At 35.2% G+C, this 13,825-nt stretch overlaps 1 long non-coding RNA gene across 1 annotated transcript; it reads right to left on the reverse strand.

Annotated features, from left to right (window-relative positions):
* Positions 1 to 3,293: 3,293 nt before the first annotated feature.
* LOC129532224 (uncharacterized) lies at positions 3,294 to 13,562 on the reverse strand. The gene is made up of 4 exons (XR_010129558.1): positions 13,213 to 13,562; positions 11,306 to 11,420; positions 5,679 to 5,770; positions 3,294 to 4,694 (listed from the first exon to the last, which is right to left on the reverse strand). It is a non-coding gene; the product is annotated as an uncharacterized lncRNA (long non-coding RNA).
* Positions 13,563 to 13,825: the final 263 nt, after the last annotated feature.

Below are 13,825 nucleotides of genomic sequence, written 5' to 3' on the forward strand. Positions count from 1 at the left end.
TATGTAATACCCAGTTAAATTTCAATTTCAGATAAACAAGGAATAATATTTTAGTATAAGCATGTCCCAAATATTGCATGGGATATACTTACACTGAAAAAAGTATTGGTTTATCTGAAATTTCAAATTAACTGGGCATGCTATATTTTCTGTGGCAACCCGTTTTATAGAGAACAGAGTAAGTCAGCTGAATTTTAGAATACTTAACCCTAACCTGGTGTTCTAGGTCTCTCCTTTTTGTAATTATTATTATTATTTGGACTCAGGGTCGTGCTCCATCACCCAGGCTGGAGTGCAGTGGCACAATCACAGTGCCCTGCAGCCTTGAGCTTCTGGGCTCAAGTGATTCTGGCACCTCTGCCTTTGCCTCCCAAGTAGCTAGTACCATAGGTACATGGGCCCAGCTAATTTTTTACTTTTCTCATAGACACAGTGTCTCAGGCTGGCCTGGAACTCCTGGGCTCAAGCAATCCTCCCACCTCTGCCTTCACTTCGCAAATAGCTGAGACCACAGGCACAAGCCACCACCATATCCAGCTTATTTTTTATCAGGTTGGTGAAAGGGTAATTGCGGGTTTTGCCATTGAAAATAATGGCAAAACCTGCAATTACTTTTTGCACCACGCTAATAATTTTTTGTGGAGACAGGGTCTTGCCCTGTTGTCTAGGCTGGTTTCCAACTCCTGGGCTCGAGTGACCCTCCTGCCTTGGCCTCTAAAAGTTCTGGGATTACAGATGGAAGCCACTGCACCAAGGTACTTTGTATAATTTTTAACATAAACATAAATATTTTGAGAAATAGAAATGTTAAAACCATTGGAGGAAAATATATTGTAAAGTATACAATAGAAAAAAAAATCAAACAAAATACAACAAATACAACAAAAAATTATCAAAATTTTCAGAGGAACAAAACAAAATCTAGTTTTACAACCCTCAGAATTCAATCCCATTATATCAAACATATACAGAAATATATTCAAAGAAAAAGGCAATCAATAGAGACTTACCTCGAGATGACCCAGATGTTGGAATTAGTGTGGATTTTTAAGTAGTTATTGTCATTCTTACTAAAATCAAAACCCCAAAAACCCTTAAAATAAATGGAAAGGAAATCACAACAGAGAAGAAGAAACTACAATAACAAAGGCTCAAGTGGAAATTCTAGACGTGAGAACGTTTTCAAAATTAAAATAATCAGTTGTGTTCAGGAGCAGCTTGGAGGTGGTAAAGAGTCAATGAACCTTAAAATACAATTGAAATGATTCAATCTGAAAAATGTGAGCAGTCATAGGTTGGGGTAAGGGAGCTTTTCCTTTGGTTAGTGCTTTTAGGTAATCTTGGTTTTGATAAGATTACTAGACTGATCCGTCAGGGGCATGCTAAGCCAGAGTTTATCTTGGTTTCAGTAGTGCTTCAAACAAAACTCATGATATCCTTGTGTACAAGATAGAAGAAGAGTGGACCAGATGACAATATTTAGATGCAGTCATTCTTAACCTCCGTTGCTCTCCCAGTGGTCTAGCTGGGGTTTGTATAAAGTGGAATGGGAGGAAAAGGGAAGGAGCCCCCCACCTACTCTCTCCCCTTGTCCACTTGTCCTCCTTCACTAGTGGATAAATTCCACGGGAACAGGCAAGTTATTTTAAATCTGTATCTTCTGTTGTCAAGATCTGTAATCAGTTCCGCTCGCTGGACCGGGGACAGGAACCAAGGGAACATGAGGGTGAACGGGTTGACATGGAGTCAAGGAACACACTGTGCCTACATGCAGAATGTTTGTGCCAGGAAAGCCAGTCAGCAGGCAGATGGTCTCAGATACCAAGCTAGTGTTGGGAAGCAAGACTCAGTCTCTTGAAGGTGGTGTTCCTCATTCTGTGGTTTGTATCACTTGCTTCAGAATGACCTGGAGTACTTGTTAAAATGCAAATTTTGAGCCCAATCCTAGACCTCCTAAGCCTGTATCTCTACGGATAGGTCTCAGTAGTCGATATTGGAAACGTGCAGGTCCCTAGGAGATGCTTATGCATATAGATTTGAACTGTTGTGTTTAAGGGTTAGGGAGCTGGCAAAAGCAAGAAATAGACCAAGCCCTTGGGTGGGAAGGCTCCATAACCTTGGCACTGTTAGCATTCTGGGTGGAACAGGATTCTGCCACGTGCTTAGCAGCATCCCTAGCCTCTACTCTCTAACACCGTATTCCAGTTGGGAAAACCTAAAATGTCCCCTGGGAGGCAAAATAGTCACCAGCTGGGAACCGGAACCACTGCATTGTGGGATCAGAATGGTTACTTTGTTCCCAATCCAAGGATCAGAACACACGATGAGAGAAAGTCCAGCTATTGGAACTGGAGTGCCAAGTTGAAGCTAGACCTACAACAAAAGCTCCAAAAGCTCCTTTAAAGGGCTGATTCCATGCCTCAGCTACCTAGCTTGTACAGATGCCATGTAACTTCAGATTTGGTGACAGAAGGAATTTAAAGGCTAGAACTAGATAGGGTTTTTCAGGTTAGGCCAGCACACAACGTGGACTTTTGACATTATCCAGATGCTTGAACCAACCTCAGTCCTGAGGCAGAATTTCCCGTGGCATCTGATACACAGCCTGGATTTAGAGCACTCACTGGGATTAGATGCCACGGGAATATTGTGTTTAGGAACTCTGAAAGAGACAGGCTTCAACAAAGCAGACCTAAGCAACACGTAGCATCTGAACTTCTTTATCAGCTTCCATTCCAGCCCATGAGGACAAAAGCATCACATACATATCCACTGTGGCTAACCTGTCATCAGTAGGGAGTTTCCCCAGTACTACTCTCCCCTGTTCTGAGCCTACTTGCTCCTTTGTAATGTTTCCACTTTCTGTCCCACTCCCTAATAGATGATTTGTCCTCTCTGCCCAGCCCCCTAGTTCTGATATTTGGATTGTCTGTGATCTGGGTAGTACTTAGGAGGTAGAATCAAAGCCTTGTTGATTGGATTTGGAGTTTCCCACTTCCTATTAAAGGCACTGATTAAGCATCTATTGTATAAAGTAAAGTAAGATTATGATCCAGTAAGAAAGATTCCACAAGTAGCGCAGGAAGAATTGGTTTCTAGTACACTTCATGCTTCGGGACAGGAAATCCAGAAAAAAATTCTGTGATACGTTAAGTGTGTACTGTAAGTTTCATTTCCATGTGAAAAACTGTAGTTAGCCAAAAAGTACATCCATGAAGAATCCTGATTAAACTTGTTTAATCCTGGTTAAACTAGCTACTAGCTAAACAATAATTTCACAACAACTCAAGAACTCTGTAAAAGCATTTCCTCTGAATATTTTATTCAGAAAAAAACACAAAAAGATAAGGCAGAAACAAAAATCCCAGTCATTTGCAGTATCTGTTGGCTTTCAATTTGGTTCTCTTGTTTAAAAAAAGAAAAATAGTAAAATTAATCTATGTAAAACATGCCATATATATTCAACTGCTACTAAATATAAAAAGCTTTAAAACTGTGTGTTCAATTTTGGTTATTGTATTACCACAACAATTATATTAAAATATGTATACTTTTAAATTTGGTTTCTATAAAAAATGGATTCTAATCTTATAAAAGTTAGTTCCTGATATTCAATAAATGTTGCCTAAGGGCTTTTTCAATCCAAATAGCAATTTTAACTATTCTGGAATTTAAGGGTGCTCTAAATTTCCATTTAACAGGGTGAGAATGCTGTATTATTACACATGAAAAAAGTTACAGGACATAGAGGTTATTCCATTTTAGAGTCCACATCCTGATTATATTTTATATCCTCTTCTTGATTTCTTACAACTAGATACATATTCATTTGCTCAGCTGGAAAAAATTCTTAACATTATTTACTGACTTTAGGTATGAACTCTACCAGCTAGTTAACAGGAAATATGTAATTAAACATTGCCTTTATCAAGTAATGTAAAAAAAGGGTAAGAGTAACTTTGAAACATAGGACTTCAATGAGCGGCTGGTGATTATCAAAATCTGGCACTTAATTGATTTATACTTGTACACTCACAGCTAAACGTCTCTACCTGTTTTTCTATGTTGTAAATCTAGGACATCACTTATCTACATAGGAAGAGTAATAAATATTAACAATGTGCTATGATAAACATCCTGCACTCTTCCAAATCTTACAATAAAACTGCTTCAATTTCACTTATTTAGCTTTTATACTTAGTTTTTTTAGTTCATCTATGCTTATTTTAAGGAACCTGAACTACTCTAACAGAATCCACATAATTTTTATACTAGTCAAACTGCTTGTTTCTAACTCTGGTTCTAATAGTTATAAAAAGATAATGATAAATTTATGAAGTAGATACAGTCAAACCTGAATTTCTTAAAGTATATACTTAGAATCGGTTATAATTTTTAGATATTCTTTCTTGACAGTCTTTTCCCAAACTCATGATGTCCTCTCCAGGTAATATTGCCACACTCATAAATTAGAAATAAAGACAAAAATGTGAAAACTACAGTAATTTAAGAGAATATAGGTTTTCTACATGCCATTTCTATTGGCTACTGAAAATAGTGAAAATAAGTAAATAAATAGCTACCTGTCCAGAAGCGTCTCATGCAAAAATCCATCTTTCTGAGCCTTTTTAAGAATTTTACTGTCTTCTTTACTTATTTTAAGTTTGTGGTCTTGGAAGCTCTGAAATTTCTTTCTGCAAAGAAAATGTCTTCATTAAAAATACCTCAAACTGATTATACATATTTACTATTAAATTTATAAATACTGTTAATTTCTTTTTCACTTATTAAAAAAGTCTAATTGTAGGCCAGGCGCAGTGGCTCATGCCTGCAATCTCAGCACTTTGGGAGGCCAAGGCAGGCAGATCACTCGAGGTCAGGAGTTTGAGAACAGCCTGGCCAACATGGTGAAACCCCATCTCTACTAAAAATACAAAAATTAGCCGAGCGTAGTGGCACGTGCCTGTAGTCCCAGCTACTCGGGAGGCTGAAGCAGGAGAATCACATGAACCTGGGAGGCAGAGGTTGCAATGAGCCGAGATTGTGGCACTGAACTCCAGTCTGGGGGACAGAGTGAGACTCTGTCTTGGGGGAGAAAAAAAAAAGTCTAATTGTATTTTTTTTAATAAGCTGGAGCTTTTGAACAACAAAGATGACCTTCATGACCTCTCAAGAGGAGGGCCACTCATTGACTGGGTAGCAGAAGGCCCCACTTCTATTAGGGCATGCTGGCTGGCGTCCTCTCTGTCTTGACCATAGCACAGCCTTTGACTGGCATCTCACCCATTCTATGAATGAATAGAGAGATTGACTAACCTGAGTGACTAGCTTTGGGAGCTGGTAGGATGATTAGGAAAACTGAACCCTCAAGAAAAGAAAAGCATTTAGCTCAGTGCTCTGTCCTAGAGGCTACATTGTGTTGCCTCTTCTTGTCCATCAGTTTTCATTTTTTCAGACAGGGTCTTGCTCTGTCACCCAGGCTGGAATGCAGTGGTGATCAGAGCTCACTGCAGCCTTGAACTCCTAGGCTCAAACAATCCTCCTGTCTCAGCCTCCTGAGTAGCTGGGCCTACAGGCATGCACCACCATCCCCAGCTAATTAGGTAATTTATTTTGAAAGCACTTTGAGAAGAACTTGACTGTCAAATCTTTAGGTCTAAAAGGAAAAGCATACATACACATAATTGATTTCACATTGTTTTACATTTCCTTTGTCTTCTTCTGGAATGTCATCTTTTTTCTTGGTTTCTCTTTCAGCACAGGATCTAATCTAGATATTGGAAAAGAGAATCCAGTGGGTTACATGTTTATCTTCCACCTTCCCCACTTTATGTATCACATAAGAACATTCAAGATGATTTCTTATGCAGAAGAAAAAATTAACTGAGCAACTATAATCAGAAAAAGACAGGTTCTGGCTATGTGTTTTTACTTCATATATATAATCTATATGAGTAAGTGCTATCACGTGCTTCCTCCGCAGCCCTTGTGTCAGAAACACTACAGACAAAATTATTTCAGAAACATTTTACACATCAGATCCTGCTAGGCAATAAAGCAATCATTAACTAATTTAATTTTGTCCTCCAAGTGAATACACTAGGATCAAATTATCCCTAGTAGACAAGTGTTCATTTGGTCAGATTGAAAGCTTAATAGCTATTTTACATTGCACAGACTATTACCAAAGTATTAAAACTTTTAACATTACACAACTTGTTATTAATTAATTGGAACCCACCTCTTTTACTAGCTTCTTATATCCTCCTAAGTTTGGATAGATGTTTACTATCACATGTCATAAATTAATTGATCTGCATTCAACAATTAGGATTGCCCACAGAACAGGCAATTGGCAATGGTAAGGACTCATGTCTCCTAAGGGATCTTTGTGGCCAGAGTCCAGTTCCAGGGCTGATTAGAAAGTGATGACAATTAACGTGTTTGTGCCAATGACATCTTTGTGACAGTTTTGATTAGAGGGGTCCCAGACCTGAAAACATTCCCTCCTAGGGCCTGTAGCATAATGCTACCTTTAGTAAGAGGGATCTGTGTTCTGGTAGACAAGGCAAGGTCATAAAGGCTGATGCAGATTAGGAGAGCCTGCAATTAAATGGTACGAAAAGAGTCCTAAATAATCACTGTTCAGAGCTTCCAAGTACTTGACTAACCAAAGAGACCCAGAAAACTTTGTATTTCATCTGAAAATTGCTTTAAATAGTGAAAAACACAATCTTTGTGTAAGTATCTTTGTATCTTTGTATAAGTGCAATGCACTGCACATATATTTGCAATTGTTGCTTTCAATAACACTTTTGTGATGATATCCAGATGAAAAATAATTTAAACATGATACAATAAAATATAAATAAATAAAATTAAATGTAAGTCACAAACCCATCTGCATTTCCTCAATGACCTGTTTCCTGAGAAGCAATGTGCTATTAAATACTAAGAGTGGCCTCTGGAGTCAGTTGGGCCTGGGTACACATCCTGTCCTACCACACCTTGAAATCACTGTGATTTCCATGAACTGACTGACAAAAACCACGAGGATGTAATGAGGGTCAGAGGCTGTCTTCCTGTCTGTAAGGCTGAGCTCACATCCACCTCACAGGATCATTATGGAAATTTAAGACTACAACGCATGTGCCAGATGCATGCAATGAAAAAGTATAACATTTCACTTCTCTAACTGTAAGAAAATGCCTACACTTTAGATTGAAATTGTTTGAGCTTTAGATTTGAAATTATCTGAAATCAAGACTATTCTAAAAAGAAAATCAAACATATGACCGGAAATCTAACATGAAGCACATACAGAGAATTGATAGATACTTTTAAATTACACTGGTAGTAGAGAAAAATGTAACATAAATTTTTATGCTCTAATTATAAGAACGAAGGGCATTTTAGAAAAGGCATTTGCCCCCTCTCTTAGAGCCTTCCACTCTGGTCCCCACAATGCCTTACAGAGCAAATCTGGGTCAGACTGGATGCAACCTGTGATTCCCAACAGAGACAAACAAAGCAAAGTTCAGGATGCTCAGTACTGCGATGGAATGCCAAGACACAGAAAAGCCATGTGTCAAGAAGGGGGGAGTTATTCTTTAGACACATCCTGGTATATGTTTATCATTAAAGATCAGTGGCTTTTGTGAGTCTAAAAAATTAAGCCTTAAATGTTTTCATCAAATTCCAGTTAACTACCTGATTTATCTAGGTTATATTGGCAGTACTATTTAGAATTTCACCTTGATATGAAGATGTCTGTGTAACTTTTACAATGATGTAAAACAAAGAGTAGGATTAGGGAGGGCACAGGCCACTGGTGCAATGGATAACGCATCTGACTACGGATGAGGGAATTTAGCCTGGAATAAGGAACTTTTATTTCCAGCTTAGTGACGCACACTAATTTTAAAAATAAAATAAAAATCATGTTTTATGTGATTCATGTTTCTCCTAATGCAAAGAAGACGGGTACTATTACTAAAAATATTTTTAAAATGTAAGGGCTAAGGCCCCAGAAGTTCTGCTATGATTTTTAATGTTTCATAGCGTGATTATCATCACAGAAGCTCAAGCATTATGTAAATACAAACGCATATACCCTGACCTGGTAATTCTGCTTCTGGAAATTTATCTTCAAGCCCACCCGCACATCTACAAATTGATGCATATTCAATGTTATGTACTGCAGCACTGTTTATAAGAGCAAAAGACTGGAAACAGCCTAAATTTCCATCTACAAAAGACTAAATAAATTAAGGTACATCCCTAAAATGGAATATTATGTGGCTGTTAAAAAAGAGAGAGAAAGAGAGGAAAAGCAAGAAAAAGAGAAAACTTTCTACATTCAAACTAATAGTAGAAAACTCTCCAAGATACAATTTTAAGGGAAAAAAAATCAAAGTCGAGAAGACTATAGAGAAGGTTGCCTTTAGTGTAAAACAGTTGAAAATTATAAATATATTCGTATGTTTATAATGAAATTTTAGGAGGCTATAAAAAAACAAAACAAAGGGAAAGAGGAACAGGAGCTGGGACACAGGTGAGTAAGATGAATGGCAGGCATATATCTTCATCTTCATATGCTTTTATTTAAAAATGTTGGACCACGTGTACATGTTATCTATTTAAAAAATTAGATTTTAAAATACAAGCAAGAAAACAAGAAAATGAAAGCTTAAAAAGAGCATGTGGAACTACCAGAAAAAGATACTAATCCATGGAGATAATGGCAAGGTAGCTCCTAGATGCACAGATTTCTCTACCACATTGTATAAACAAGCCATCAAGTATGGGATTTATAATTAAAAATGAGTCTGTTTGAAATGCCACATTATAAAAAGCTATTAAGTAAATCTTTAAAGTGACAGTAAATGATGACTTAACATTTTAAAGAGATACAGTCACATCGCATGTGTGAATGCAGTCATCTGTATAAAATGTCATCATTATCTTGATCATTTCTTCTTCTCCTACTGTTTTGCTTTTTGCTTCTATGTCCCCTGCTTCATTGCATCTAATAAAGCAGCTATTTGAGGCCAACAAAGCCATTTTCCCCTAAGTGAAACAAAATAACAAAATAGCCATGAGGATACTTCTTGTAGAAGAAACATTAAGTGTTTAGACTGAATTAATTTTTCCTCCCTGATTTAAAAATCACAGAAAAGAACTTAGAGAAAAACCTGAAAAATATAATACAAGAACATATAGAAAAGGAAACCAAAATCACCTTTCATTTTACTATTCAAAGATTACCACAATAAACATTTGTAGTGTATCTTCCTAGTAGGATTGCTTCCTTTCTAAAAGATCTACTGAAGATAAAACTGATTTAGTTCTGCTTGGAAAATTAACTTTAAAGACAAGAACATAATTATGAATGCATACTTTATTCAAATATTAACATTTTAAGTAAAATTTATTTTCTTCACAATTAGAAAACATGAAAAGGTACATACAATGCCTTTGGTGTTTTGAATTTAAGAATCAATGTCTGAGGGACTTTTGTGTGTGAAAATAAACATTCATATACATTTTTAGTTGTTTAATGTTTGATGTATTACACTGGTTTCTATTAAACAAAATTTTAAAAACTGATTTTCTTGTGTATTTAAATCTGGGTTATAAATTCGGTTAGCTTAACTCCCATAACAAATATAACGTTTATTTATAACTTGTATTTGGTTGATTCTTTTGGAAAACTTGGAATACCATAACATTTAGACAAAATATTTATAAATACAATGATTACAAAATACGTTAACCTTATATCACATCTGGTTAAAAACGTGCTGATAACATGGATTTAATTTCTTAGTCAAGTCACAAGGGCTGGGTGGTCTCTCATCTGGATGGCTCCTGGTGAGCCCTGGAACATGGTGGTGGGGTCCAAGGTGATTTAAACCTGTGCCACAGATTATTCAGCTGAGTCCTTTTTGCAATAGATTTTTAAGACCCTCTTTCATTTAAATTTAAATTTTTGAAACTTAGTGTCCTTCCTAAAAATAAAATGAAATGAACTTTCCTGAAGTGTTGTATTATTAGTACTATCTAAGTCATCATCCTGGCCTTATGAAATATTGGCATTTTCTACTGGGGTAACTTTTATTAGAAGCATCTCATCATAACTAGTAGGATCATCTCAAAGGGGCTGCAACACATTAGCAGGTAATGAAATCAATGTAATGTTTCCTGAACGGTATTGGGTGGCTGGGGGGGAAAAGGAATACACACAGACACACAGAGGAAGGGGTAAAAGAGAATATGAAATATCAAGGTGCATAACACATGGATAAGTAAGTATTGTTAAGTACAACTCTTGCTTCAGTTATACATATGTTTGTGCTGGGCTGGCAATGTAAAAATGCATTTCTCAATGGATTGGGTCAAAATAGTTTTCAAGTCACTGACTTAAGATTTTATCCTAGGGGATGAGGAAATTAGTCTAGGTGATTACCTCTTTCTGGTGAGATGTTTGTTTAATCTGTCATCTTACAAAACACTGCTGAGTTCCTATTTTCAGTTCATTATTGTATACTACCAAAGCTGCTACTCAAAGGCTGAGCTTATCTTCTATTTGCTTGTTCTGCGTGGTGCCCACTGGTCCTTACTGTTTTTGATATAGTTATCTACATTTTAAAGACAGTTTAGCACTCACATATTTTTGTTCAATCTTTACTTCTCACACAGAAAAAGGAAATTATGTATTCTGATCAACAAAGATTTAACAAAACATCCACATACTACAACTGTCTACTTACTAAAATTAAGAATTAGTATATTATCTTTTTTCTTCTTATATTAAAACTGTCTTTTCATACACTATTTTAAGCTTATGAACTGAAAGTCTTTTAGAGATAATTTACTTCAACGAACTATTATTATTTTTATTTTATACGCAAATTGTCACAACTTGGTCTTAGCTAGCTCCACTGTTCGCTTACAGTCTGCAATGTTTCTGAAAACATCCATGGTTTCTGCTAAAATGAAGATACTTAGGAACTATTCTGTTTTCCTACTCTGTGACCTAAAATTGACTAGTTCTTCAATGGAAATGAGATCCATATCTAGGCACTAAGGGTATACAGAAATAACTGTGGGCAAAAGTACTAATGCTATTTTTGTTGCACTATATTTTGAGATCTCTTTAGGCTCTATGTTCTTGCTGATTTATTCCAATTTAATGTGTTATACTATTGCATCCTACTTTTTCTTTTTAAATATATTATGATTGACTGTTACAGACTTTCTGTTAAACTGACAGGAAGTTTTTATAAACAATAACAGCACTTACATTTTGAAAGACTGGTTCCCATTGTTCTCTTGGTCCAATTGCATCTGAATGTCCAACAACAAGTTCATCTGAATTTATACCAAGATATTTTCCATAGCCAGATTTCAGGGTGATTCTGTACATTAATAAGATAGATAAAAGTTAAAAACTGAGAGAAAATTAATTATAGGACATCAAAACAGGACATGTCTATGTGTGTGGGTGTGTACATTATCTAAAGTTTCAGACTGGACATATTCTAAGTGTTCAAAAGATGCATGTGGCTGAGTGGTGACTCACTCCTGTAATCTCTGTGCTTTGGGAAGCCAATGGGAGAATTGCTTGAGGCAAGAAGTTCAAGATCAGCCTGGACAACATAGTGAGACCCCATCTCTACAAAAAATTTAAAAAGTTAGCTGGGCATGGTGGTGTGCGCATGTAATACCAGCTACTTGGGAGGCTGACGCAGGAGGAGTGCTTGAGCCCAGAAATTTGAGGTTATAGTGAGCTATGATCACACCACTACCCTTCAGCCTGGGTGACAGATTGAGAATCTGTGCCTTCAAAAAAAAAAAAAGCTACATGTGACTAGTGACTAGTTGTTGCCATATTGGACAGTAAAGTTTTAAATTTAGTTTTATATTTTGCTTTTTTAATATAAACATTGTACCTTATATATTACATAACAAATATTTTCAAAATTCATCATTCTTCAATTATACCTCTTTAGTTATAAACTTCAATAATAAATTACTAAAACTTTATGTCATCAAACTGTTTTCCAGAAAATGCTGCTTCCATTTACATTCTTACCTCAAATTAACAGAGTATGTTTTGTATCATGGATTTTTTCTTTAAACATTATGACTCTAAAAAAATACTTGAAAACCTGATATGGAAAAAAACAGTATCCTATTAATTTGCATTTTAGTAGTTAACTAGAATAACAATTGTTTTTCTTTTCCTTTCTAGTTTTTAGATTATCTGGTAATGTCCCTTGTCCATTTTTCTATTCAGATCTGATTGTTCACAATTTCTCTACTGGGGTCTTCAGTGCTATGAATTCTATACAAGATACATATGAACAGTAAGAACTCACTGCCTATTAAGATTGTTGCAAATATTTTCCTCATTTATCAGTTAATTTTCTTTATAATCCTTTTTTGTTTATAATTGTAAAGCCGTTTAAAACTATTGAATTTTTCTTCCTCTGCTTTTATTCTGTCTTTCACCCTACTTATCAGACTTTCAAAGAAAGTATAGAAATAATCATCTTAAGGTGATTTTTTAAAATTATGATTTCTTTTACCTTACCAAGAATCTCCTCGGATGCCAGAATTGATTTACTCCTTTATACATTAATGATTATATAACAGAAATCATTATCATGTTGATGTTACCAATTACTAAAATATGTAAATTCACTTTCAGTATCTTTTACCCAAAGAATCATTCTATACTTCTGCACAAGGTGAGAATAAAAAAGGTTACTTTATAAAATGACTGTAAAAATAGTGAGTAAAAATATACTTTTGGTTGTTATGATGCTGTAACATTCTCTGCTGGTTTCAACAATATTCCTTTTTTTAGTCTTCCTGTTTGTCTTTAGACCTCCAAACAGTGAGTTTAAATATCATAGCAACAGTGAACCAGGTTTTGTACTATTTGATTTATTTTTTAATCTATCTTACTTGGTGTGTGACATTATTAATCTTCATTTTTTAACTTACATATCTTTTTTCCAGCCTAGCATTATATATTGATAGGAAATCCACTAAAAGTAGATCACAAAATCTACTTTTCAAAAAAGCTGTTTCATTTTTTATATCAAAATTACCATGGGTTTAAGACAGATACTAAAATTTTTAATGAATACAATTAAATTTTTAAAATAACTGGTTACTAATTATATTACAACATAAGCTCACCTGGAATCAGATCATTTGACAGCCGTAAACTGCTCTGGAGGACTAGGGCCCTCATCAATATTGGAGAAAAAGCATTTGAAAATAAATTTGACATTTGCTATAAATATAAAGACATTATTTTGCTTTAAAAAAGTGGTTATTTTCTTCTGCAATTAAATGTAAGAATATTCAGATATACTGATGTCACTGTAATACTGTATCTTTGGAATCAAGATCTATTCTACCTTCTTTTAACTACAGTGCTAATTTTATAGACAGGGTGATATAATGCTTATTTAATAACTTTCGAGATAGCTTCTCTTTATGTTTTAAAATACAGTCATAAATAAGCACTTATTTAAAAAAGCTAAATGCTTTCATTTATTCAATGGATGGCCTTGCTGACCAAATGATACTGCTTTTTATCTTCTAATTACTTCGTATCTCATTAGTGCTTCCTCTAATGGGCTAAAGAAAATGAGAAAACTTCAAATTGTTAAATGCACCCAGGTTAGTTTTGGTAATAGGTCTGAATAAAAAAGAAATTCAAACATGTTTGACTCAAATAGGTTTTCTTTTTTCTTTCCACTTACTATTTTAATTATTCATATTGTTTTGATTTCCAAAGATACTC

This window comes from Gorilla gorilla, chromosome 11 (assembly GCF_029281585.2).
Source record: "Gorilla gorilla gorilla isolate KB3781 chromosome 11, NHGRI_mGorGor1-v2.1_pri, whole genome shotgun sequence".
In the NCBI taxonomy this organism is placed as follows: domain Eukaryota; kingdom Metazoa; phylum Chordata; class Mammalia; order Primates; family Hominidae; genus Gorilla; species Gorilla gorilla.